Source organism: Oncorhynchus keta, chromosome 4 (assembly GCF_023373465.1).
Source record: "Oncorhynchus keta strain PuntledgeMale-10-30-2019 chromosome 4, Oket_V2, whole genome shotgun sequence".
Taxonomy (NCBI): domain Eukaryota; kingdom Metazoa; phylum Chordata; class Actinopteri; order Salmoniformes; family Salmonidae; genus Oncorhynchus; species Oncorhynchus keta.
The window spans coordinates 6,036,027-6,059,553 of record NC_068424.1 but is presented as its reverse complement, the minus strand read 5'-3'; the positions used below and the strand labels follow the sequence as shown (position 1 = coordinate 6,059,553).

At 46.4% G+C, this 23,527-nt stretch overlaps 1 protein-coding gene across 3 annotated transcripts in view; it reads right to left on the bottom strand.

Annotated features, from left to right (window-relative positions):
- Window positions 1–23,527, bottom strand: part of LOC118394781 (nuclear receptor coactivator 2-like) — a 195,677-nt gene that overhangs the window by 142,832 nt on the left and 29,318 nt on the right. For all 3 annotated transcript variants that reach the window (XM_052498964.1, XM_052498967.1, XM_052498970.1), the window contains exon 2: window positions 7,382–7,462. The gene's annotated coding sequence lies outside the window, so the exon portion shown is untranslated. The remainder of the gene's footprint in view (window positions 1–7,381; window positions 7,463–23,527) is intronic.

Genomic DNA, 23,527 nt, shown 5'->3' with positions numbered 1-23,527 from the left:
TCACAGTGGTCTAAGGAACTACATCTCAGTGCTAGAGGCGTCACTACAGACCCTGGTTAGATTCCAGGCTGTATCACAGTGGTCTAAGGAACTACATCTCAGTGCTAGAGGCGTCACTACAGACCCTGGTTAGATTCCAGGCTGTATCACAGTGGTCTAAGGAACTACATCTCAGTGCTAGAGGCGTCACTACAGACCCTGGTTAGATTCCAGGCTGTATCACAACCGGCCGTGATTGGCAGTCCCATAGGGCAGCACACAATTGGCTCAGCGTCGTCCGGGATTGGACGGTGTAGGAGGTCATTGTAAATAAGAATTTGTCCTTAAATGACTTGCCTAGTTAAATAAAAGTTACATTTGAAAGAACAATAATAATAATAATTGAGAGGTGAGCACCTGTGCCAGTAGAGAGACGGGTCCAAGTGGAGTGAGGTCACCTAACGCTGGAAGTCTCTCATGAGGAGGAGACCAAGCAGAACTACCACAATCATGGAGACCATGAGCCCAAGAAGCCACGGACACAACCAGTACGTGACTGATGTTGCTTTTGGCCTGATTTATCCTGAACCCTAGAGAGAGCAGGTGATTTATCCTGAACCCTAGAGAGAGCAGGTGTTTTATCCTGAACCCTAGAGAGAGCAGGTGATTTATCCTGAACCCTAGAGAGAGCAGGTGATTTATCCTGAACCCTAGAGAGAGCAGGTGATTTATCCTGAAGCCTAGAGAGAGCAGGTGATTTCTCCTGAACCCTAGAGAGAGCAGGTGATTTATCCTGAACCCTAGAGAGAGCAGGTGTTTTACCCTGAACCCTAGAGAGAGCAGGTGATTTCTCCTGAAGCCTAGAGAGAGCAGGTGATTTCTCCTGAAGCCTAGAGAGAGCAGGTGATTTATCCTGAACCCTAGAGAGAGCAGGTGATTTCTCCTGAAGCCTAGAGAGAGCAGGTGATTTATCCTGAAGCCTAGAGAGAGCAGGTGATTTATCCTGAAGCCTAGCGAGAGCAGGTGATTTATCCTGAAGCCTAGAGAGAGCAGGTGATTTATCCTGAAGCCTAGAGAGAGCAGGTGATTTCTCCTGAACCCTAGAGAGAGCAGGTGATTTCTCCTGAAGCCTAGAGAGAGCAGGTGATTTCTCCTGAAGCCTAGAGAGAGCAGGTGTTTTATCCTGAAGCCTAGAGAGCAGGTGATTTATCCTGAAGCCTAGAGAGAGCAGGTGATTTCTCCTGAAGCCTAGAGAGAGCAGGTGATTTCTCCTGAAGCCTAGAGAGAGCAGGTGTTTTATCCTGAAGCCTAGAGAGAGCAGGTGATTTCTCCTGAAGCCTAGAGAGAGCAGGTGATTTCTCCTGAAGCCTAGAGAGAGCAGGTGTTTTATCCTGAAGCCTAGAGAGAGCAGGTGATTTCTCCTGAACCCTAGAGAGAGCAGGTGATTTCTCCTGAAGCCTAGAGAGAGCAGGTGATTTATCCTGAAGCCTAGAGAGAGCAGGTGATTTCTCCTGAACCCTAGAGAGAGCAGGTGATTTCTCCTGAACCCTAGAGAGAGCAGGTGATTTCTCCTGAACCCTAGAGAGAGCAGGTGATTTCTCCTGAACCCTAGAGAGAGCAGGTGATTTCTCCTGAACCCTAGAGAGAGCAGGTGTTTTATCCTGAACCCTAGAGAGAGCAGGTGATTTCTCCTGAACCCTAGAGAGAGCAGGTGATTTATCCTGAACCCTAGAGAGAGCAGGTGATTTATCCTGAACCCTAGAGAGAGCAGGTGATTTATCCTGAACCCTAGAGAGAGCAGGTGAATTATCCTGAAGCCTAGAGAGAGCAGGTGAATTATCCTGAAGCCTAGAGAGAGCAGGTGATTTCTCCTGAACCCTAGAGAGAGCAGGTGTTTTATCCTGAACCCTAGAGAGAGCAGGTGTTTTATCCTGAACCCTAGAGAGAGCAGGTGATTTCTCCTGAACCCTAGAGAGAGCAGGTGTTTTATCCTGAACCCTAGAGAGAGCAGGTGTTTTATCCTGAACCCTAGAGAGAGCAGGTGATTTATCCTGAAGCCTAGAGAGAGCAGGTGTTTTATCCTGAACCCTAGAGAGAGCAGGTGATTTATCCTGAACCCTAGAGAGAGCAGGTGATTTATCCTGAAGCCTAGAGAGAGCAGGTGTTTTATCCTGAACCCTAGAGAGAGCAGGTGATTTATCCTGAAGCCTAGAGAGAGCAGGTGATTTATCCTGAACCCTAGAGAGAGCAGGTGATTTCTCCTGAAGCCTAGAGAGAGCAGGTGATTTATCCTGAACCCTAGAGAGAGCAGGTGTTTTATCCTGAACCCTAGAGAGAGCAGGTGTTTTATCCTGAACCCTAGAGAGAGCAGGTGATTTATCCTGAACCCTAGAGAGAGCAGGTGTTTTATCCTGAACCCTAGAGAGAGCAGGTGTTTTATCCTGAACCCTAGAGAGAGCAGGTGTTTTATCCTGAACCCTAGAGAGAGCAGGTGTTTTATCCTGAACCCTAGAGAGAGCAGGTGTTTTATCCTGAACCCTAGAGAGAGCAGGTGTTTTATCCTGAACCCTAGAGAGAGCAGGTGTTTTATCCTGAACCCTAGAGCGAGCAGGTGTTTTATCCTGAACCCTAGAGAGAGCAGGTGTTTTATCCTGAACCCTAGAGAGAGCAGGTGTTTTATCCTGAACCCTAGAGAGAGCAGGTGTTTTATCCTGAACCCTAGAGAGAGCAGGTGTTTTATCCTGAACCCTAGAGAGAGCAGGTGATTTATCCTGAAGCCTAGAGAGAGCAGGTGATTTATCCTGAACCCTAGAGAGAGCAGGTGATTTATCCTGAAGCCTAGAGAGAGCAGGTGATTTATCCTGAAGCCTAGAGAGAGCAGGTGATTTATCCTGAACCCTAGAGAGAGCAGGTGATTTATCCTGAACCCTAGAGAGAGCAGGTGATTTATCCTGAACCCTAGAGAGAGCAGGTGATTTATCCTGAACCCTAGAGAGAGCAGGTGATTTATCCTGAAGCCTAGAGAGAGCAGGTGATTTACCCTGAAGCCTAGAGAGAGCAGGTGATTTATCCTGAAGCCTAGAGAGAGCAGGTGATTTATCCTGAACCCTAGAGAGAGCAGGTGATTTATCCTGAAGCTTAGAGAGAGCAGGTGTTTTATCCTGAAGCCTAGAGAGAGCAGGTGATTTATCCTGAAGCGAGCAGGTGAATTATCCTGAAGCCTAGAGAGAGCAGGTGATTTATCCTGAAGCCTAGAGAGAGCAGGTGATTTACCCTGAACCCTAGAGAGAGCAGGTGATTTATCCTGAAGCCTAGAGAGAGCAGGTGATTTATCCTGAAGCCTAGAGAGAGCAGGTGATTTATCCTGAAGCCTAGAGAGAGCAGGTGATTTATCCTGAAGCCTAGAGAGAGCAGGTGATTTATCCTGAACCCTAGAGAGAGCAGGTGATTTATCCTGAAGCCTAGAGAGAGCAGGTGATTTCTCCTGAAGCCTAGAGAGAGCAGGTGATTTATCCTGAACCCTAGAGAGAGCAGGTGTTTTATCCTGAACCCTAGAGAGAGCAGGTGATTTCTCCTGAAGCCTAGAGAGAGCAGGTGATTTCTCCTGAAGCCTAGAGAGAGCAGGTGATTTATCCTGAACCCTAGAGAGAGCAGGTGTTTTATCCTGAACCCTAGAGAGAGCAGGTGATTTCTCCTGAAGCCTAGAGAGAGCAGGTGATTTATCCTGAAGCCTAGAGAGAGCAGGTGTTTTATCCTGAACCCTAGAGAGAGCAGGTGTTTTATCCTGAACCCTAGAGAGAGCAGGTGATTTATCCTGAAGCCTAGAGAGAGCAGGTGATTTCTCCTGAACCCTAGAGAGAGCAGGTGATTTATCCTGAACCCTAGAGAGAGCAGGTGTTTTATCCTGAACCCTAGAGAGAGCAGGTGATTTATCCTGAACCCTAGAGAGAGCAGGTGATTTATCCTGAACCCTAGAGAGAGCAGGTGTTTTATCCTGAAGCCTAGAGAGAGCAGGTGATTTCTCCTGAACCCTAGAGAGAGCAGGTGATTTCTCCTGAACCCTAGAGAGAGCAGGTGTTTTATCCTGAAGCCTAGAGAGAGCAGGTGATTTACCCTGAAGCCTAGAGAGAGCAGGTGATTTACCCTGAAGCCTAGAGAGAGCAGGTGATTTACCCTGAAGCCTAGAGAGAGCAGGTGATTTCTCCTGAACCCTAGAGAGAGCAGGTGATTTCTCCTGAACCCTAGAGAGAGCAGGTGATTTATCCTGAAGCCTAGAGAGAGCAGGTGATTTACCCTGAAGCCTAGAGAGAGCAGGTGATTTCTCCTGAACCCTAGAGAGAGCACGTGATTTATCCTGAAGCCTAGAGAGAGCAGGTGATTTACCCTGAAGCCTAGAGAGAGCAGGTGTTTTACCCTGAAGCCTAGAGAGAGCAGGTGATTTCTCCTGAACCCTAGAGAGAGCAGGTGTTTTACCCTGAACCCTAGAGAGCAGGTGTTTTACCCTGAAACCTAGAGAGAGCAGGTGATTTATCCTGAAGCCTAGAGAGAGCAGGTGATTTATCCTGAAACCTAGAGAGAGCAGGTGATTTATCCTGAAACCTAGAGAGAGCAGGTGTTTTATCCTGAAGCCTAGAGAGAGCAGGTGATTTATCCTGAAGCCTAGAGAGAGCAGGTGATTTATCCTGAAGCCTAGAGAGAGCAGGTGATTTATCCTGAAGCCTAGAGAGAGCAGGTGATTTATCCTGAAGCCTAGAGAGAGCAGGTGATTTATCCTGAAGCCTAGAGAGAGCAGGTGATTTATCCTGAAGCCTAGAGAAAGCAGGTGATTTATCCTGAAGCCTAGAGAGAGCAGGTGATTTATCCTGAAGCCTAGAGAAAGCAGGTGATTTATCCTGAAGCCTAGAGAGAGCAGGTGATTTATCCTGAAGCCTAGAGAGAGCAGGTGATTTATCCTGAACCCTAGAGAGAGCAGGTGATTTCTCCTGAACCCTAGAGAGAGCAGGTGATTTATCCTGAAGCCTAGAGAGAGCAGGTGATTTACCCTGAAGCCTAGAGAGAGCAGGTGATTTCTCCTGAACCCTAGAGAGAGCAGGTGATTTATCCTGAAGCCTAGAGAGAGCAGGTGATTTACCCTGAAGCCTAGAGAGAGCAGGTGTTTTACCCTGAAGCCTAGAGAGAGCAGGTGATTTCTCCTGAACCCTAGAGAGAGCAGGTGTTTTACCCTGAACCCTAGAGAGCAGGTGTTTTACCCTGAAACCTAGAGAGAGCAGGTGATTTATCCTGAAGCCTAGAGAGAGCAGGTGATTTATCCTGAAACCTAGAGAGAGCAGGTGATTTATCCTGAAACCTAGAGAGAGCAGGTGTTTTATCCTGAAGCCTAGAGAGAGCAGGTGATTTATCCTGAAGCCTAGAGAGAGCAGGTGATTTATCCTGAAGCCTAGAGAGAGCAGGTGATTTATCCTGAAGCCTAGAGAGAGCAGGTGATTTATCCTGAAGCCTAGAGAGAGCAGGTGATTTATCCTGAAGCCTAGAGAGAGCAGGTGATTTATCCTGAAGCCTAGAGAAAGCAGGTGATTTATCCTGAAGCCTAGAGAGAGCAGGTGATTTATCCTGAAGCCTAGAGAAAGCAGGTGATTTATCCTGAAGCCTAGAGAGAGCAGGTGATTTATCCTGAAGCCTAGAGAGAGCAGGTGATTTATCCTGAACCCTAGAGAGAGCAGGTGATTTATCCTGAACCCTAGAGAGAGCAGGTGATTTATCCTGAAGCCTAGAGAGAGCAGGTGATTTATCCTGAAGCCTAGAGAGAGCAGGTGATTTATCCTGAACCCTAGAGAGAGCAGGTGTTTTATCCTGAACCCTAGAGAGAGCAGGTGTTTTATCCTGAACCCTAGAGAGAGCAGGTGTTTTATCCTGAACCCTAGAGAGAGCAGGTGATTTATCCTGAACCCTAGAGAGAGCAGGTGATTTATCCTGAAGCCTAGAGAGAGCAGGTGATTTATCCTGAAGCCTAGAGAGAGCAGGTGATTTATCCTGAAGCCTAGAGAGAGCAGGTGATTTATCCTGAAGCAAGCAGGTGATTTATCCTGAAGCGAGCAGGTGATTTATCCTGAAGCGAGCAGGTGATTTGCTCCGCTGCTTGAGCCCGAGTGTCCGGCGAAGATCAACCAGTCAGTCACCAATTTATGCCAAGACACTTAAGCCTGCCCACGCTGCTACTACGACGCGAAGTCGAGAGAGACACAGGGTGACGTGAGCTAAAGCCAAGTAAGTAGAAACGGAAAGCTTTATTTACCAGGGCGGTGGGAAATAAATGCCATCTTTATACGGTGATGCGAGCTAATTAAGCTGGCTATCTTCACCTGCGTGATGGTAGCCAGCTCGACGAGCCGTAGCGTGAGATACCAAGTGTTATGACTCGGGTGTGTAAACCAACTAACTTGACGTAGAATGAACTGCTGAGTTACCTTTTAACAATGTAAAAGGGGATGGTGCATCAATTGGTGGCGTAACACACTGAAAAATGAACAGCTCGTGCTGGTCAAACAAAACCGAATGGGTGTTTAATTATGCCATTAACCCACTTAACTAACTAGCCAAGACACTCAAAAGTTCAGCTAGCATAACCCCGAAACGGTGGGAACCGACGGAGTGCTAGAGATCCCGGGTAGAAGTAGCTCAAATGTGTGTGGAATCTGATATTAGCGGGATGCTAAAGCAGTGGAGCTAGCTAGCTAGCTAACAATGGCAAATGTGTGTAGGCAAGAGGTGTACGTACTGTAGCTACCTGACAACAAATAGCGTGGCTAACAAGCTAACTTCACTCTGTAAAGTGAAGCTGAAGTTAGCAAAATTCCTAAAAAATCGAAAATACGACACTCAATGCTCCGTTGCAGGGCGGTAAACCACACCGACAGGAACAGTGAAGTTGAGGGCTAGTTTTCTGAAGAAAGCTGCTTAACGGGGCTAATAACCAAATAGACTCATGAAGAGGAAAGTAGAGCAGAGCAGGGTGATATATAGACACGCGGGGGGGAGGGGTGGTTACATCCATAAAGCTCTGATTTGCCTGTTATGCATGATTGAGTAAGGCTTCAACCAATGACCCTCAAGAGGGCGTGTCCCATAGTGAGATGTCGAACCGACTCGACTGAAAGAGAAATGTGTGTGACAGAGCAGTTAACGATCAGTAATTTTGAACAAGGTTAAGACTGCCAGTAAACACACAAGTAAAATAGGACACTGTGCATCTCAGGATTTTTCAAGGGAATGTGTGTGTGTGCGTCTCGGTGTGTGTGTGTGTGCGTCTCGGTGTGTGTGTGTGTGTGTAAGCGTGTCACGTTGTATGTCTGTGCGTGTTTTTCGGTGTGTGTGAGCGCGCGTCACAGTGTGTGCGTCACAGTACCTAGGTTCTGGTACAGACTCCAGTCAGCTCTTCAGGGCATCATGGCTGCTGGGAGGGCAACCCTTCATCCACCTCTTCTACCTAGTGACCAGACAGGAAGACACACTGTTAAATCGGGGTTACACACACACACACACACACACACACACACACACACACACACGTTTCTTGACTTGTGTTAACACTGGTAAATTAGGTTAATTGAGAAACTCTAAAGATTTGATTTGACAAAAGGGAAAGAACAGCTGATTACACACACACTGACGACACCAAGGATAATTTGGTGACTGTCAGAAAGCCATTAACTATCAAACTGTAGACTACTTCAACCACTCACACAGCCCTAACAGAATGAATCATCCATCTCCCCCTGGCAAGAAACACTCAGTCACATCATGGTAGTATTGACTTGAAATACAGGTTTATTAGGTTGATAGAGAACACTGAGGGACAGTTAAATGCCATTAAACCCTCAGCAGAACACTAAGGGACAGTTAAATGCCATTAAACCCTCAGCAGAACACTAAGGGACAGTTAAATGCCATTAAACCCTCAGCAGAACACTAAGGGACAGTTAAATTCCATTAAACCCTCAGCAGAACACTGAGGGACAGTTAAATGCCATTGAACCCTCAGCAGAACACTAAGGGACAGTTAAATGCCATTAAACCCTCAGCAGAACACTGAGGGACAGTTAAATGCCATTAAACCCTCAGCAGAACACTAAGGGACAGTTAAATGCCATTAAACCCTCAGCAGAACACTAAGGGACAGTTAAATGCCATTAAACCCTCAGCAGAACACTAAGGGACAGTTAAATGCCATTAAACCCTCAGCAGAACACTGAGGGACAGTTAAATGCCATTAAACCCTCAGCAGAACACTGAGGGACAGTTAAATGCCATTAAACCCTCAGCAGAACACTAAGGGACAGTTAAATGCCATTAAACCCTCAGCAGAACACTGAGGGACAGTTAAATGCCATTAAACCCTCAGCAGAACACTGAGGGACAGTTAAATGCCATTAAACCCTCAGCAGAACACTGAGGGACAGTTAAATGCCATTAAACCCTCAGCAGAACACTGAGGACAGTTAAATGCCATTAAACCCTCAGCAGAACACTAAGGGACAGTTAAATGCCATTAAACCCTCAGCAGAACACTAAGGGACAGTTAAATGCCATTAAACCCTCAGCAGAACACTAAGGGACAGTTAAATGCCATTAAACCCTCAGCAGAACACTAAGGGACAGTTAAATGCCATTAAACCCTCAGCAGAACACTGAGGGACAGTTAAATGCCATTAAACCCTCAGCAGAACACTGAGGGACAGTTAAATGCCATTAAACCCTCAGCAGAACACTGAGGGACAGTTAAATGCCATTAAACCCTCAGCAGAACACTAAGGGACAGTTAAATGCCATTAAACCCTCAGCAGAACACTAAGGGACAGTTAAATGCCATTAAACCCTCAGCAGAACACTGAGGGACAGTTAAATGCCATTAAACCCTCAGCAGAACACTGAGGGACAGTTAAATGCCATTAAACCCTCAGCAGAACACTAAGGGACAGTTAAATGCCATTAAACCCTCAGCAGAACACTAAGGGACAGTTAAATGCCATTAAACCCTCAGCAGAACACTAAGGGACAGTTAAATGCCATTAAACCCTCAGCAGAACACTGAGGGACAGTTAAATGCCATTAAACCCTCAGCAGAACACTAAGGGACAGTTAAATGCCATTAAACCCTCAGCAGAACACTGAGGGACAGTTAAATGCCATTAAACCCTCAGCAGAACACTAAGGGACAGTTAAATGCCATTAAACCCTCAGCAGAACACTAAGGGACAGTTAAATGCCATTAAACCCTCAGCAGAACACTAAGGGACAGTTAAATGCCATTAAACCCTCAGCAGAACACTAAGGGACAGTTAAATGCCATTAAACCCTCAGCAGAACACTGAGGGACAGTTAAATGCCATTAAACCCTCAGCAGAACACTGAGGGACAGTTAAATGCCATTAAACCCTCGGCAGAACACTAAGGGACAGTTAAATGCCATTAAACCCTCAGCAGAACACTGAGGGACAGTTAAATGCCATTAAACCCTCAGCAGAACACAAAGGGACAGTTAAATGCCATTAAACCCTCAGCAGAACACTGAGGGACAGTTAAATGCCATTAAACCCTCAGCAGAACACTGAGGGACAGTTAAATGCCATTAAACCCTCAGCAGAACACTAAGGGACAGTTAAATGCCATTAAACCCTCAGCAGAACACTAAGGGACAGTTAAATGCCATTAAACCCTCAGCAGAACACTAAGGGACAGTTAAATGCCATTAAACCCTCAGCAGAACACTAAGGGACAGTTAAATGCCATTAAACCCTCAGCAGAACACTAAGGGACAGTTAAATGCCATTAAACCCTCAGCAGAACACTAAGGGACAGTTAAATGCCATTAAACCCTCAGCAGAACACCGAGGGACAGTTAAATGCCATTAAACCCTCAGCAGAACACTAAGGGACAGTTAAATGCCATTAAACCCTCAGCAGAACACTGAGGGACAGTTAAATGCCATTAAACCCTCAGCAGAACACTAAGGGACAGTTAAATGCCATTGAACCCTCAGCAGAACACTAAGGGACAGTTAAATTCCATTAAACCCTCAGCAGAACACTAAGCCCCCATTGACTGTCATATCTGAAGCCCTTAACTAGCCTGTTCCAAGTTGGTACATTTATTAAAACAACCACTCATTGACAACGGGGCCATTTTTATCACATAAATAACAATAGATTGAATTAGTTTATCAAAAACTGAATCCATCCATTTCTATTTATCACAAACTGATTCGTTATATTTCATCAGTTTGTGACAAATATAATGAATCATTTTCTGATAAATAGATTAAATCAGTTTGATCATATAATGAATCTGTTTATCATAAACTGATTCAATCTATTTCCAAAGTTGACTGCAATGACATCTGATTCGACTACAACAGTCAAAGTCCAAGCCCCTGTCAGTGTAGGGTCTAATGTTTAGGCTCAGTCAGTCCTGGCAGCCCTGTGTGTGTGTGTGTGTGTGTGTGTGTGTGTGTGTGTGTGTGTGTGTGTGTGTGTGTGTGTGTGTGTGTGTGTGTGTGTGTGTGTGTGTGTGTGTGTGTGTGTGTGTGTGTGTGTGTGTGTGTGTGTGTGTGTGTGTCGGTGGTTGAGATTACATCAGGTGTTAAACACACTTCTGTATCCCAGTGTAAGAATATGTCAAGATAAATACACAACGCAGAGGACTAAAAGGTCAAGAGGACTAAAGGTCAAGAGGGAATTAACGATCAATGGAAATAGTTGTTATTCTGTAATGGGGAATTAATGATTAATGGGTCAGAGACACGGGAGGAATTTCAGTCCGGGACTCATAGCTACATCGAGCAAGTTCTCATTGGTCCAAATTGTCTATACATTCAGCTTGAAACGGGATACTTGGCATTTGGCCATTGGCCCAATTTTATTGCAAGCAATTCTAATTGGTCAACTACAGGCTAGGGTTGGGTTATAAATTACATCCTGTTCTCTTTGTTCTGTGGAGAGAATCACTGAGGACAGGGAAGAATGACCATCTACTTCCCAGCATAATAACAAAATAATATTTAACCTTTATTTAACTAGGCAAGTCAGTTAAGAACAAATTCTTATTTACAATGACAGCCTAATCTGGCAAACCCAAACGACTCTGGGCCAATTGTGTGCCGCCTTATGGGACTCCCTCTGTTGTGATACAGCCTGGAATCGAAACCAGGGACTGTAGTGACACCTCTTGCACTGAGATGCAATGCCTTAGACCACTGTGCCACTAGGGAGCCATATGAACTATGATTTGTTCTCTTTGAATAAACCTATTTTTCTCCCCCTGATTTGCTTCGTGGTCTGTGTTAACTGCTAACACCAGCCAAGTGGATGAGAAGCTGGAGGGGAGTCCCAGAGGCACCCTATTCCAGAGGTCGACCGATTATGATTTTTCAACACCAATACCGATACTGATTATTGGAGGACCAAAAAAGCCGATACAGATTAAAATCAGACAATTTTTTGTTGTTGTAATAATGACAATTACAACAATACTGAATGAACACTTATTTTAACTTAATATAATATATAAAAATATATATATTTAGCCTCAAATAAATAATGAAATATGTTCAATTTGGTTTAAATAATGCAAAAACAAAAAGTGTTGGAGAAGAAAGTAAAAGTGCAATATGTGCCATGTAAGAAAGCTAACGTTTAAGTTCCTTGCTCAGAACATGAGAACATATGAAAGCTGGTGGTTCCTTTTAACATGAGTCTTCAATATTCCCAGGTAAGAAGTTTTAGGTTGTAGTTATTATAGGAATTATAGGACTATTTCTCTCTATACGATTTGTATTTCATATACCTTTCACTATTGGATGTTCTTATAGACACTTTAGTATTGCCAGTGTAACAGTATAGCTTCCGTCCCTCTCCTCGCTCCTCCCTGGGCTCGAACCAGCAACACAACAGCCACCCTCGAAGCAGCGTTACCTATGCAGAGCAAGGAGGACAACCACTAAGTCTCAGAGCGAGTGATGTTTGAAACGCTATTAGCGCGCACCCCGCTAACTAGCTAGCCATTTCACATCGGTTACACCAGCATAATCTCGGGAGTTGATGGGCTTGAAGTCATAAACAGCTCAATGCTTGAAGCATTGCGAAAACCTGCTGGCAAACACATGAAAATGCTGTTTGAATGAATGCTTACGAGCCTGCTGGTGCCTACCAGCGCTCAGTCAGACTGCTCTATCAAATCATAGACTTAATTATAGCATAATAACACACAGAAATACGAGCCTTAGGTTATTAATATGGTCAAATGCGGAAACTATAATCTTGAAAACAAGACATTTATTCTTTCAGTGAAATACGGAACCGTTCCGTATTTTATCTAACGGGTGGCATCCATCAGTCTAAATATTCCTGTTACATTGCACAACCTTCAATGTTATGTCATAATTACGTAAAATTCTGGTACCGGTACCGAGTTAGTTGAGGTAATTTGTTCATGTAGGTAGGGGTAAAGTGACTATGCACAGATATTAAACAGCGAGTAGCAGCAGTGGAAAAACAAATGGGGGGGGGTCAATGAAAATAGTCTGGTGGCCATTTGACTAATTGTTCATCAGTCTAATGGCTTGGGGGGTTGAAGCTGTTAAGGCGCCTTTTGGTCCTAGACTTGGCGCTCCGGTACCGCTTGCCGTGCGGTATCAGAGAGAACAGTCTATGTCTTGGGTGACTGGAGTCTCTGACAATTTTATGGGCTTTCCTCTGACACCGCCTATTATATAGGTCCTGGATGGCAGGAAACTTGGCCCCAGTGATTTACTGGGCTGTACGTACTAGAGGTCGACCGATTATGATTTTCAACGTCGATTCCGATTATTGGAGGACCAAAAAAAAGCTGATACCGATTTAAAATCGGACAATTGTTTTTTATTATTTAAAAAAATATATATATATTTACGGTATATATTTCATATGAAATGGATGTTGCTTGTAATCCATGGCTTCTGGTTGGGATATGTGCGTACGGCCCCTGTGGGGACGACGTCATCGATGCACTTTTTGATGAAGACTGAGGTGTTGTACTCCTCAATGCCATTGGATGAATCCCGGAACATATTCCAGTCTGTGGTAGCAAAACTGTCCGGTAGCATCGGTCTGTGGGGGTAAATAGACTACATCTCCCTACTACACCGCACAGTTCAGGCTGGATCTGATGTATCTCTAGAGAAACTACATCTCCCTACTACATCGCACAGTTCAGGCTGGATCTGATGTAGCTCTAGAGAAACTACATCTCCCTACTACATCGCACAGTTCAGGCTGGATCTGATGTATCTTTAGAGAAACTACATCTCCCTACTACATCGCACAGTTCAGGCTGGATCTGATGTATCTCTAGAGAAACTACATCTCCCTACTACATCGCACAGTTCAGGCTGGATCTTATGTATCTTTAGAGAAACTACATCTCCCTACTACATTGTACAGTTCAGGCTGGATCTGATGTATCTTTAGAGAAACTACATCTCCCTACTACATCGCACAGTTCAGGCTGGATCTGATGTATCTTTAGAGAAACTACATCTCCCTACTACATCGTACAGTTCAGGCTGGATCTGATGTATCTCTAGAGAAACTACATCTCCCTACTACATCGTACAGTTCAGGCTGGATCTGATGTATCTCTAGAGAAACTACATCTCCCTACTACATCGCACAGTTCAGGCTGGATCTGATGTATCTCTAGAGAAACTACATCTCCCTACTACATTGTACAGTTCAGGCTGGATCTGATGTATCTTTAGAGAAACTACATCTCCCTACTACATCGCACAGTTCAGGCTGGATCTGATGTATCTTTAGAGAAACTACATCTCCCTACTACATCGTACAGTTCAGGCTGGATCTGATGTATCTCTAGAGAAACTACATCTCCCTACTACATCGCACAGTTCAGGCTGGATCTGATGTATCTTTAGAGAAACTACATCTCCCTACTACATCGCACAGTTCAGGCTGGATCTGATGTATCTTTAGAGAAACTACATCTCCCTACTACATCGCACAGTTCAGGCTGGATCTGATGTATCTCTAGAGAAACTACATCTCCCTACTACATCGCACAGTTCAGGCTGGATCTGATGTATCTCTAGAGAAACTACATCTCCCTACTACATCGTACAGTTCAGGCTGGATCTGATGTATCTCTAGAGAAACTGTGCGATGTGGCATTGAGCTCATAGAACAATTATAATAAAATGGAATTCAAATCATTGAACCAATGTTGGTCAGGTCGCAGTTGCAAATGAGAACTTGTTCTCAACTAGCCTACCTGGTTAAATAAAGGTGAAATAAAATAAATAAAAAAATTTGTTGTTTTTTAAAATAAAATAACTGAAATGTCGGTTAATTGCTTAGCACTAGCATTCAGCACTAGCGTTCAGCACTAGAATTCAGCACTAGCGTTCAGCACTAGCATTCAGCACTAGCAGTCAGCACTAGCATTCAGCACTAGCGTTCAGCACTAGCGTTCAGCACTAGCATTCAGCACTAGCGTTCAGCACTAGCATTCAGCACTAGCGTTCAGCACTAGCATTCAGCACTAGCGTTCAGCACTAGCGTTCAGCACTAGCATTCAGCACTAGCATTCAGCACTAGCGTTCGCGTGTGTCCCCACTCTACGCCGGCCCTTTTAAGAGCGGTGTCAAAGGAGACAAGCAGACAGCGGCTCCACTCACTCAATGTTGAGCTCCATCGATTTGTGAACCAAATGACACCCTAATTCCCTATTTAGTGCACTACTGTTGCCCCACGGGCCCTGGTCAAAATAAGTGCACTACATAGGGAATAGGGTGTCATTTGGGATGCATCCCACCGTGCACAGCGGCCAAATGCCCAGTAGTAGCCTGTATTATCGACACGACACATGACTAACCCCTCCCCCTCTATCTAATAGACCTCCATCTCCAGTCGTTCTGTGTGCTGTGTTGTCACGGTAACGGCTTGGTGACAGGCCCTCGGTGGGCGTGAGGGATGAGCCGTGGGGGTAATGACCGAGTTTCTATCTGCAGGAGAGAGGGAGAGGAGAGGATGAGACAAGGGGATGGACGCTGTCTGTTGGAAGAAGGGGATTGTGGGAAGGCGAGAACCCTTGCTTGCGGAGTGGTAGAAAAAGCTCAACTCGGCGATACTTTATGCAAATTTTCAACCGGCCACCGCTGCTGTTAACCAATCGGGTGAGGAGCAGATGTTTGCGCCTGTCGTTTAGTTCTGGGCAAGCACAACCAAGACAACCAATCATCGCTGCTTTTCAAACTCTATATGATGTTGCTTTGCTAGAATACAGAGGCAAAATCGGAAGGTCAATGTTGTGCAAATGACTCTCCCCCCCCCAGCATCTCTGCAATCCTCCTCCAGGCCACTGACCTTCTGATTTTGTCTCTGTTTTCTAAAATCATCCGCCGCAAATAAACCAGGTAGAATTAAAACTCTTATTTTCCTTTTTTTCGCATGTTTAATTAGTATTGACAGCTGCTTATTTTTCATGTACTGTACCGTATCTAGAATACCAGGATTGGGTTCGCACTAAACAATTTAACGTCAGAAAAATAATATAGAACACCTGTATGATCTACTAGTATCAGGTAAAATTTGAGAACATATCGCTAGCTCAACAATATGCAAACAATGTGAGTTTAGGATGTGCATCGGTCCACTGTTCCAACTGTTTTTAAAACACGAGTTCATTGTTTTTCCTGCCCCCCCCAAACCGATCCAAATGTAGCATGGCGTCGGCAGGAAATCGATTCGCAAATGTTACGAATCGCCGGTTTGCTAAAATGTTTTGCTAAAATTACTTTCTTTCTACCATCGTGAAAATGCCTCATCCTTTTGTGAAGACTGTGTCAGTGTTAAACGAAGCATGTATATCAACAACTCAACACACGTGTTGAACAACCCCAGTAGTCTAGTCCAGTGGTTCCCACGTTTATTTTTTTTTATAGTCCCGTACCCCTTCCTACATTTATTAAACATCAGAATGAGTGTGAGTTTTTGTCACAACCCGGCTCGTGGGAAGTGACAAAGAACTCTTATAGGACCAGGACACAGACAATAATATAATAAATAATCAATCATTTTGTTCTTTATTTAGTCATCTTACATATTAAACCTTATTTGTTCATCAAAATTTGTGAATAACTCACCACAGGTTAATGAGAAGGGTGTGCTTGAAATGATGCACATAACTCTGACATGTTGGGTTGTATTGGAGAGAGTCTCAGTCTTAAATCATTTTCCACACACAGTCTGTGCCTGTATTTAGTTTTCATGCTAGTGATGGCCCAAGAATCCACTCTCACATAGGTACGTGGTTGCAAAGGGCATCAGTGTCTTAACAGAGTGATTTGCCAAGGCAGGATACTCTGAACGCAGCCCTATCCAGAAATCTGGCAGTGGCTTCTGAATAAATTCAATTTTCACAGAACCGCTTGTTGCAATTTCAACGAGGCTCTCTTGTTCAGATATCGGCAAGTGGACTGGAGGCAGGGCATGAAAGGGATAACGAATCCAGTTGTTTTTGTCGTCCGTTTCGGGACAGTACCTGCGTAATTGCGCACACAGCTCACATAGCTGCTCCTCTATATCACATTTGACGTTGTCCTTGAGTTCATGTGCACACAAAAAAAAATATCATACAATGATGGAAACGTAGTGGGAACACACGCCCTGTGTTGTTGTCCTTGTTAATGCAGACAGAGAAGAGCTCCAGCTTCTGAATCATAGACTCAATTCTGTCCCGCGCATTGAATATAGTTGCGGAGAGTCTCTAGGATTACAGATTGAGATCATTCAAGGTGAGAAAAAACATCACCAAGATAGATAGAATGGTCGTGTGAGAAACTCGTCATCATGCAAGCCATCAGACACGTGGTAATTATTGTCAGTAAAGTAAACTTTAAGTTCGTCTCTCATTTAAAAAAAGCTAAATGTGTCAATACTTTGCCCCTTGATAACCAGCGCATTTCTGTATGTTGTAAAAGCGTTACATGGTCGTTGCCCATATCATTGCATAGTGCAGAAAATACACGAGAGGTCAGGGGCTTTAGTGGCATCACTGTAGTGTCAGAAATGTCTTTCAAGCTGTCAGGCATTCCCCTGGCAGCAAGAGCCTCTCGGTGGATGCTGCAGTGTACCCAAGAGCCTCTCGGTGGATGCTGCAGTGTACCCAAGAGCCTCTCGGTGGATGCTGCAGTGTACCCAAGAGCCTCTCGGTGGATGCTGCGGTTACCCAAGAGCCTCTCGGTGGATGCTGCAGTGAACCCAAGAGCCTCTCGGTGGATGCTGCAGCCTCTCGGTGGATGTGCCCAAGAGCCTCTCGGTGGATGCAGTGCAGCCTCTCGGTGGATGCTGCCCAAGAGCCTCTCGGTGGATGCTGCGGTGGAGTGTGCCCGGTGGAAGAGCCTCTCGGTGGATGCGGTGGATGCTGCAGTGTACCCAAGAGCCTCTCGGTGGATGCTGCTGCAGTGTACCCAAGAGCCTCTCGGTGGATGCTGCAGTGTACCCAAGAGCCTCTCGGTGGATGCTGCAGTTACCCAAGAGCCTCTCGGTGGATGCTGCAGTGTACCCAAGAGCCTCTCGGTGGATGCTGCAGTGTACCCAAGAGCCTCTTGGTGGATGCTGCCGTTTACCCAAGAGCCTCTCGGTGGATGCTGCAGTGTACCCAAGAGCCTCTCGGTGGATGCTGCAGTGAACCCAAGTGGTGTCGGGAGCAACTGCTTGCACGCGCGTTACCACTCCACTCTGTCTCCCTGTCATGGCTTTTACACCATCAGTACAGATACCAACACATCTTGACCACCAAAGTCCATTTGATGTCACAAAGCTGTTCAGTACTAGATATCCTCTCCTGTTGTCCTGGTTTCCAGTCGTTTGCAGAAGAGGATGTCTTCCTTAATTGACCGTAAACGTAAACAGACATGTACCAGGAGCTACAGCTGTCAAGCATATAATTCACTGGCTTGTATGCAAATCGGTAATTGTTTCAAAACATCTCCTGCCATGTCACTGATGCGTTGTGAAACAGTGCTGTTTGATGAATATATTGTCTGTGTAGTTTTTTTTGGGGGGGGGCCTTTTCCCCCAGCATTTTCCCAGCCATTTCCTCGGCAGCAGGAAGAATGAAGAACTTCACAATCGTGTGGGGCTTTCCTGTCCAAGCCACTTGGTAGCTCACCATATACGATCCTTCTAGCACCTTCTTATTCATGGAATCTGTTGATTTTATACCTTAACTACTCAAAGAGTCTTAATTCTCGCTCAAACTCCATGTGGCTTATTTTTTTCAAATGGGCATGTTTTGTTTCTAAATGTCTGCGCAAGAGTGAAGGTTTCATCGAGTTGTGAGATAGGACTTTTGCACATACGCTACGTACCTTCACTTAGAAATGTCCTTGTTTTTGAAAGAAAATCACTTATTTTTTTTTCATTTTAAAATAACATCAACTTGATCAGAAATGCACTGTAGACATTGTGCATGGTATCCCATCGATTCGTTCCTCTAATCTGCGTTGTGTGGGATGGGGGGTCGGAGAAGAACAGTTTGTTCACCCATTCTTGATGTTGTTTCACCCTCCAGGCCACGATAATGGACCCATAACGTATCGTCATGTGTGGCTCTGTACCAAATATAGTCTGCCTCAAAACCATCTGAGTCATGAGTCTCCTCTCTTGTGTTCCGCAGCACTACTGTGTGTGTGTGTGTGTGTGTGTGTGTGTGTGTGTGTGTGTGTGTGTGTGTGTGTGTGTGTGTGTGTGTGTGTGTGTGTGTGTTTTGTTTTGTTTTGTTTTGTTTTGCTCTACGCTGCCAGATGAGACGGAGGTTTATTTTGACCCATAATTCCAGGTTCCAAAACCAGAGATCTCTGGAGCACCGGGATAGAGGGAGGTGTAAATGCCCTGCTTACACACACACACACACACACACACACACACACACACACCTAGTCAGAGACAGACACACACACACCTAGTCAGAGACAGACACACACACACACCTAGTCAGACACACACACACACACACACACACACACACACACACACACACACACACACACACACACACACACACACACACACACACACACACACCTAGTCAGAGACAGACACACACACACACACACCTAGTCAGAGACAGACACACACACACACACACACACACCTAGTCAGAGACGGACACACACACACACACACCTAGTCAGAGACGGACACACACACACACACACACACACACACACACACACACCTAGTCAGAGACAGACACACACACACACCTAGTCAGAGACAGACACACACACACACACCTAGTCAGAGACAGACACACACACACACACACACAGTCAGAGACAGACACACACACACACACACACAGTCAGAGACAGACACACACACACACACACACACACACACACACACACACACACACACCTAGTCAGAGACAGACACACACACACACACACCTAGTCAGAGACAGACACACACACAAACAACACACACACACACACACCTAGTCAGAGACAGACACACACACACACACACACCTAGTCAGAGACAGACACACACACACACACACACACACACACACACACACACACACACACACCTAGTCAGAGACAGACAGACAGACACACACACCTAGTCAGAGACAGACGACACACACACCTAGTCACACACACACACACACACACACACACACACACCTAGTCAGAGACAGACACACACACACACACACCTAGTCAGAGACAGACACACACACACCTAGTCAGAGACAGACACACACACACACACACACACACACACCTAGTCAGATACAGACACACACACACACACACACACACACACACACACACACCTAGTCAGATACAGACACACACACACACACACACACACACACACACACACCTAGTCAGATACAGACACACACACACACCTAGTCAGATACAGACACACACACACACCTAGTCAGATACAGACACACACACACACCTAGTCAGAGACAGACACACACACACACCTAGTCAGAGACAGACACACACACCTAGTCAGCAGGGTAGCAGGGTAGCCTAGTGGTTAGAGTGGAGGGGCGGCAGGGTAGCCTAGTGGTTAGAGTGGAAGGGCGGCAGGGTAGCCTAGTGGTTAGAGTGGAGGGGCGGCAGGGTAGCCTAGTGGTTAGAGTGGAGGGGCGGCAGGGTAGCCTAGTGGTTAGAGTGGAGGGGTGGCAGGGTAGCCTAGTGGTTAGAGTGGAGGGGCGGCAGGGTAGCCTAGTGGTTAGAGTGGAGGGGCGGCAGGGTAGCCTAGTGGTTAGAGTGGAGGGCGGCAGGGTAGCCTAGTGGTTAGAGTGGAGGGGCGGCAGGGTAGCCTAGTGGTTAGAGTGGAGGGGCGGCAGGGTAGCCTAGTGGTTAGAGTGGAGGGGAGGCAGGGTAGCCTAGTGGTTAGAGTGGAGGGGCGGCAGGGTAGCCTAGTGGTTAGAGTGGAGGGGCGGCAGGGTAGCCTAGTGGTTAGAGTGGAGGGGAGGCAGGGTAGCCTAGTGGTTAGAGTGGAGGGGCGGCAGGGTAGCCTAGTGGTTAGAGTGGAGGGCGGCAGGGTAGCCTAGTGGTTAGAGTGGAGGGCGGCAGGGTAGCCTAGTGGTTAGAGTGGAGGGCGGCAGGGTAGCCTAGTGGTTAGAGTGGAGGGGCGGCAGGGTAGCCTAGTGGTTAGAGTGGAGGGCGGCAGGGTAGCCTAGTGGTTAGAGTGGAGGGGCGGCAGGGTAGCCTAGTGGTTAGAGTGGAAGGGCGGCAGGGTAGCCTAGTGGTTAGAGTGGAGGGCGGCAGGGTAGCCTAGTGGTTAGAGTGGAGGGGCGGCAGGGTAGCCTAGTGGTTAGAGTGGAGGGCGGCAGGGTAGCCTAGTGGTTAGAGTGGAGGGGCGGCAGGGTAGCCTAGTGGTTAGAGTGGAGGGGCGGCAGGGTAGCCTAGTGGTTAGAGTGGAGGGGCGGCAGGGTAGCCTAGTGGTTAGAGTGGAGGGGCGGCAGGGTAGCCTAGTGGTTAGAGTGGAGGGGCGGCAGGGTAGCCTAGTGGTTAGAGTGGAGGGGCGGCAGGGTAGCCTAGTGGTTAGAGTGGAGGGGCGGCAGGGTAGCCTAGTGGTTAGAGTGGAGGGGCGGCAGGGTAGCCTAGTGGTTAGAGTGGAGGGCGGCAGGGTAGCCTAGTGGTTAGAGTGGAGGGGCGGCAGGGTAGCCTAGTGGTTAGAGTGGAGGGGCGGCAGGGTAGCCTAGTGGTTAGAGTGGAGGGGCGGCAGGGTAGCCTAGTGGTTAGAGTGGAGGGGCGGCAGGGTAGCCTAGTGGTTAGAGTGGAGGGCGGCAGGGTAGCCTAGTGGTTAGAGTGGAGGGCGGCAGGGTAGCCTAGTGGTTAGAGTGGAGGGCGGCAGGGTAGCCTAGTGGTTAGAGTGGAGGGGCGGCAGGGTAGCCTAGTGGTTAGAGTGGAGGGGCGGCAGGGTAGCCTAGTGGTTAGAGTGGAGGGGCGGCAGGGTAGCCTAGTGGTTAGAGTGGAGGGGCGGCAGGGTAGCCTAGTGGTTAGAGTGGAGGGGCGGCAGGGTAGCCTAGTGGTTAGAGTGGAGGGGCGGCAGGGTAGCCTAGTGGTTAGAGTGGAGGGGCGGCAGGGTAGCCTAGTGGTTAGAGTGGAGGGGCGGCAGGGTAGCCTAGTGGTTAGAGTGGAGGGGCGGCAGGGTAGCCTAGTGGTTAGAGTGGAGGGGCGGCAGGGTAGTCTAGTGATTAGAGCGTTGGACTAGTAACCGGAAGGTTGCAAGTTCAAATCCCCGAGCTGACAAGGTACAAATCTGTCGTTCTGCCCCTGAACAAGGCAGTTAACCCACTGTTCCTAGGCCGTCATTGAAAATAAGAATTTGTTCTTAATTAACTGACTTGCCTAGTTAAATAAAGGTTTAAAAAAATATGACCAATAGCGATAACACACATTTTCCTTGGCCAAAAAACCCAATACTGATTATTAAAAACTTTAGCTGCCTTTTTTTAAAGTTAAGCGTTCTAGTACAGTAAAATAGTTAACACACACCCATGGACACAGTGGTCTAAGGCACTGCATCTCAGTGCTAGAGGCGTCACTACAGACCCTGGTTCGAATCCAGGCTGTATCACAGTGGTCTAAGGCACTGCATCTCAGTGCTCGAGGCGTCACTACAGACCCTGGTTCGAATCCAGGCTGTATCACAGTGGTCTAAGGCACTGCATCTCAGTGCTAGAGGCGTCACTACAGACCCTGGTTAGATTCCAGGCTGTATCACAGTGGTCTAAGGCATTGCATCTCAGTGCTAGAGGCATCACTACAGACACCCTGGTTGGAATCCAGGCTGTATCACAGTGGTCTAAGGCACTGCATCTCAGTGCTCGAGGCATCACTACAGACCCTGGTTCGAATCCAGGCTGTATCACAACCGTCCCATAGGACGCTGCACAATTGGCCCAGCACCGTCCGGCTTTTGGCCCGGTGTAGGCCGTCATTGTAAAATAAGAATTTGTTCTTAACTGACTTGCCCAGTTAAATAAAATAAAACATATTTTAAATATACTGTCTAGGTAAAGGTATACATATACATCAAGATTGTGTGTGTGTGTTTAGTCTAGATGTATGACGAGCCCCCACCGCTGCAGAAAACATTCCTAGGGGAAACACTGGATAAATAACAGGCCAATTTGCATTTAACAGCTGAAGACTGTACTTGCTGTTCTTGCTCTTGGTTGTATAATCCAGATCACTCCCTTAAAAAAAAAAAAAATGATACCCACTTCCTGTTATGGTTTGTATTTGTCTCTGAGGTCACTGAACAGGACTTGTTTTCCAGTTAGGATCCTGACACGGGTGGTTTGGTTTTATTGACCAAAAACTCAGATCAAATCACCATGCTGTTCTGACAAGCGAGAGCTCCAATATGGATAAATAGTCTTAATATCTCTATTTTTACAGCCATTTATTTACAGAATGTAGGTTTAATTTCATTGGCGGTTTGGGTTTATTTTTGGTAATCTAGTCAAACTGCACGACTTCACTTAATTCTAACCAGGCAGTATAAATCAAATGCTCAGCCTATATTTAGATCACAATGCTGTTTGACAAGTGAAAGCTAGAAGTGAGCAATACAATGATGACACCTCTGCTCTGAAGAGACGAGCAAGAAGTGCTGTGCAACTCCTACATTTTTACAGTTGAAAATCAAAACTGTTAAAAGCCATTCAGCCAACGGACGGATTTTGGGCTGTTAGTCTTCTTATAATAGCGCACTGTTCCTTTCTCTAACGGAACCCTGTTCTCTAATACACACACACACACACCAAACAACAAGTATGTGTGTGTGTGTGTGTGTGGTTTGAGCAGGACGGGAGACCAGTCCAGCAGCTTGTGCAAGACAAGTTGTACAATATGTGCGATACATGCAAAGACACACACACACACACAGCTCCAGCCCAGTGAATGTTCTTGATTTCAGTCTCGTCTGTTTACTTTGTGAGAACCTAACCCCC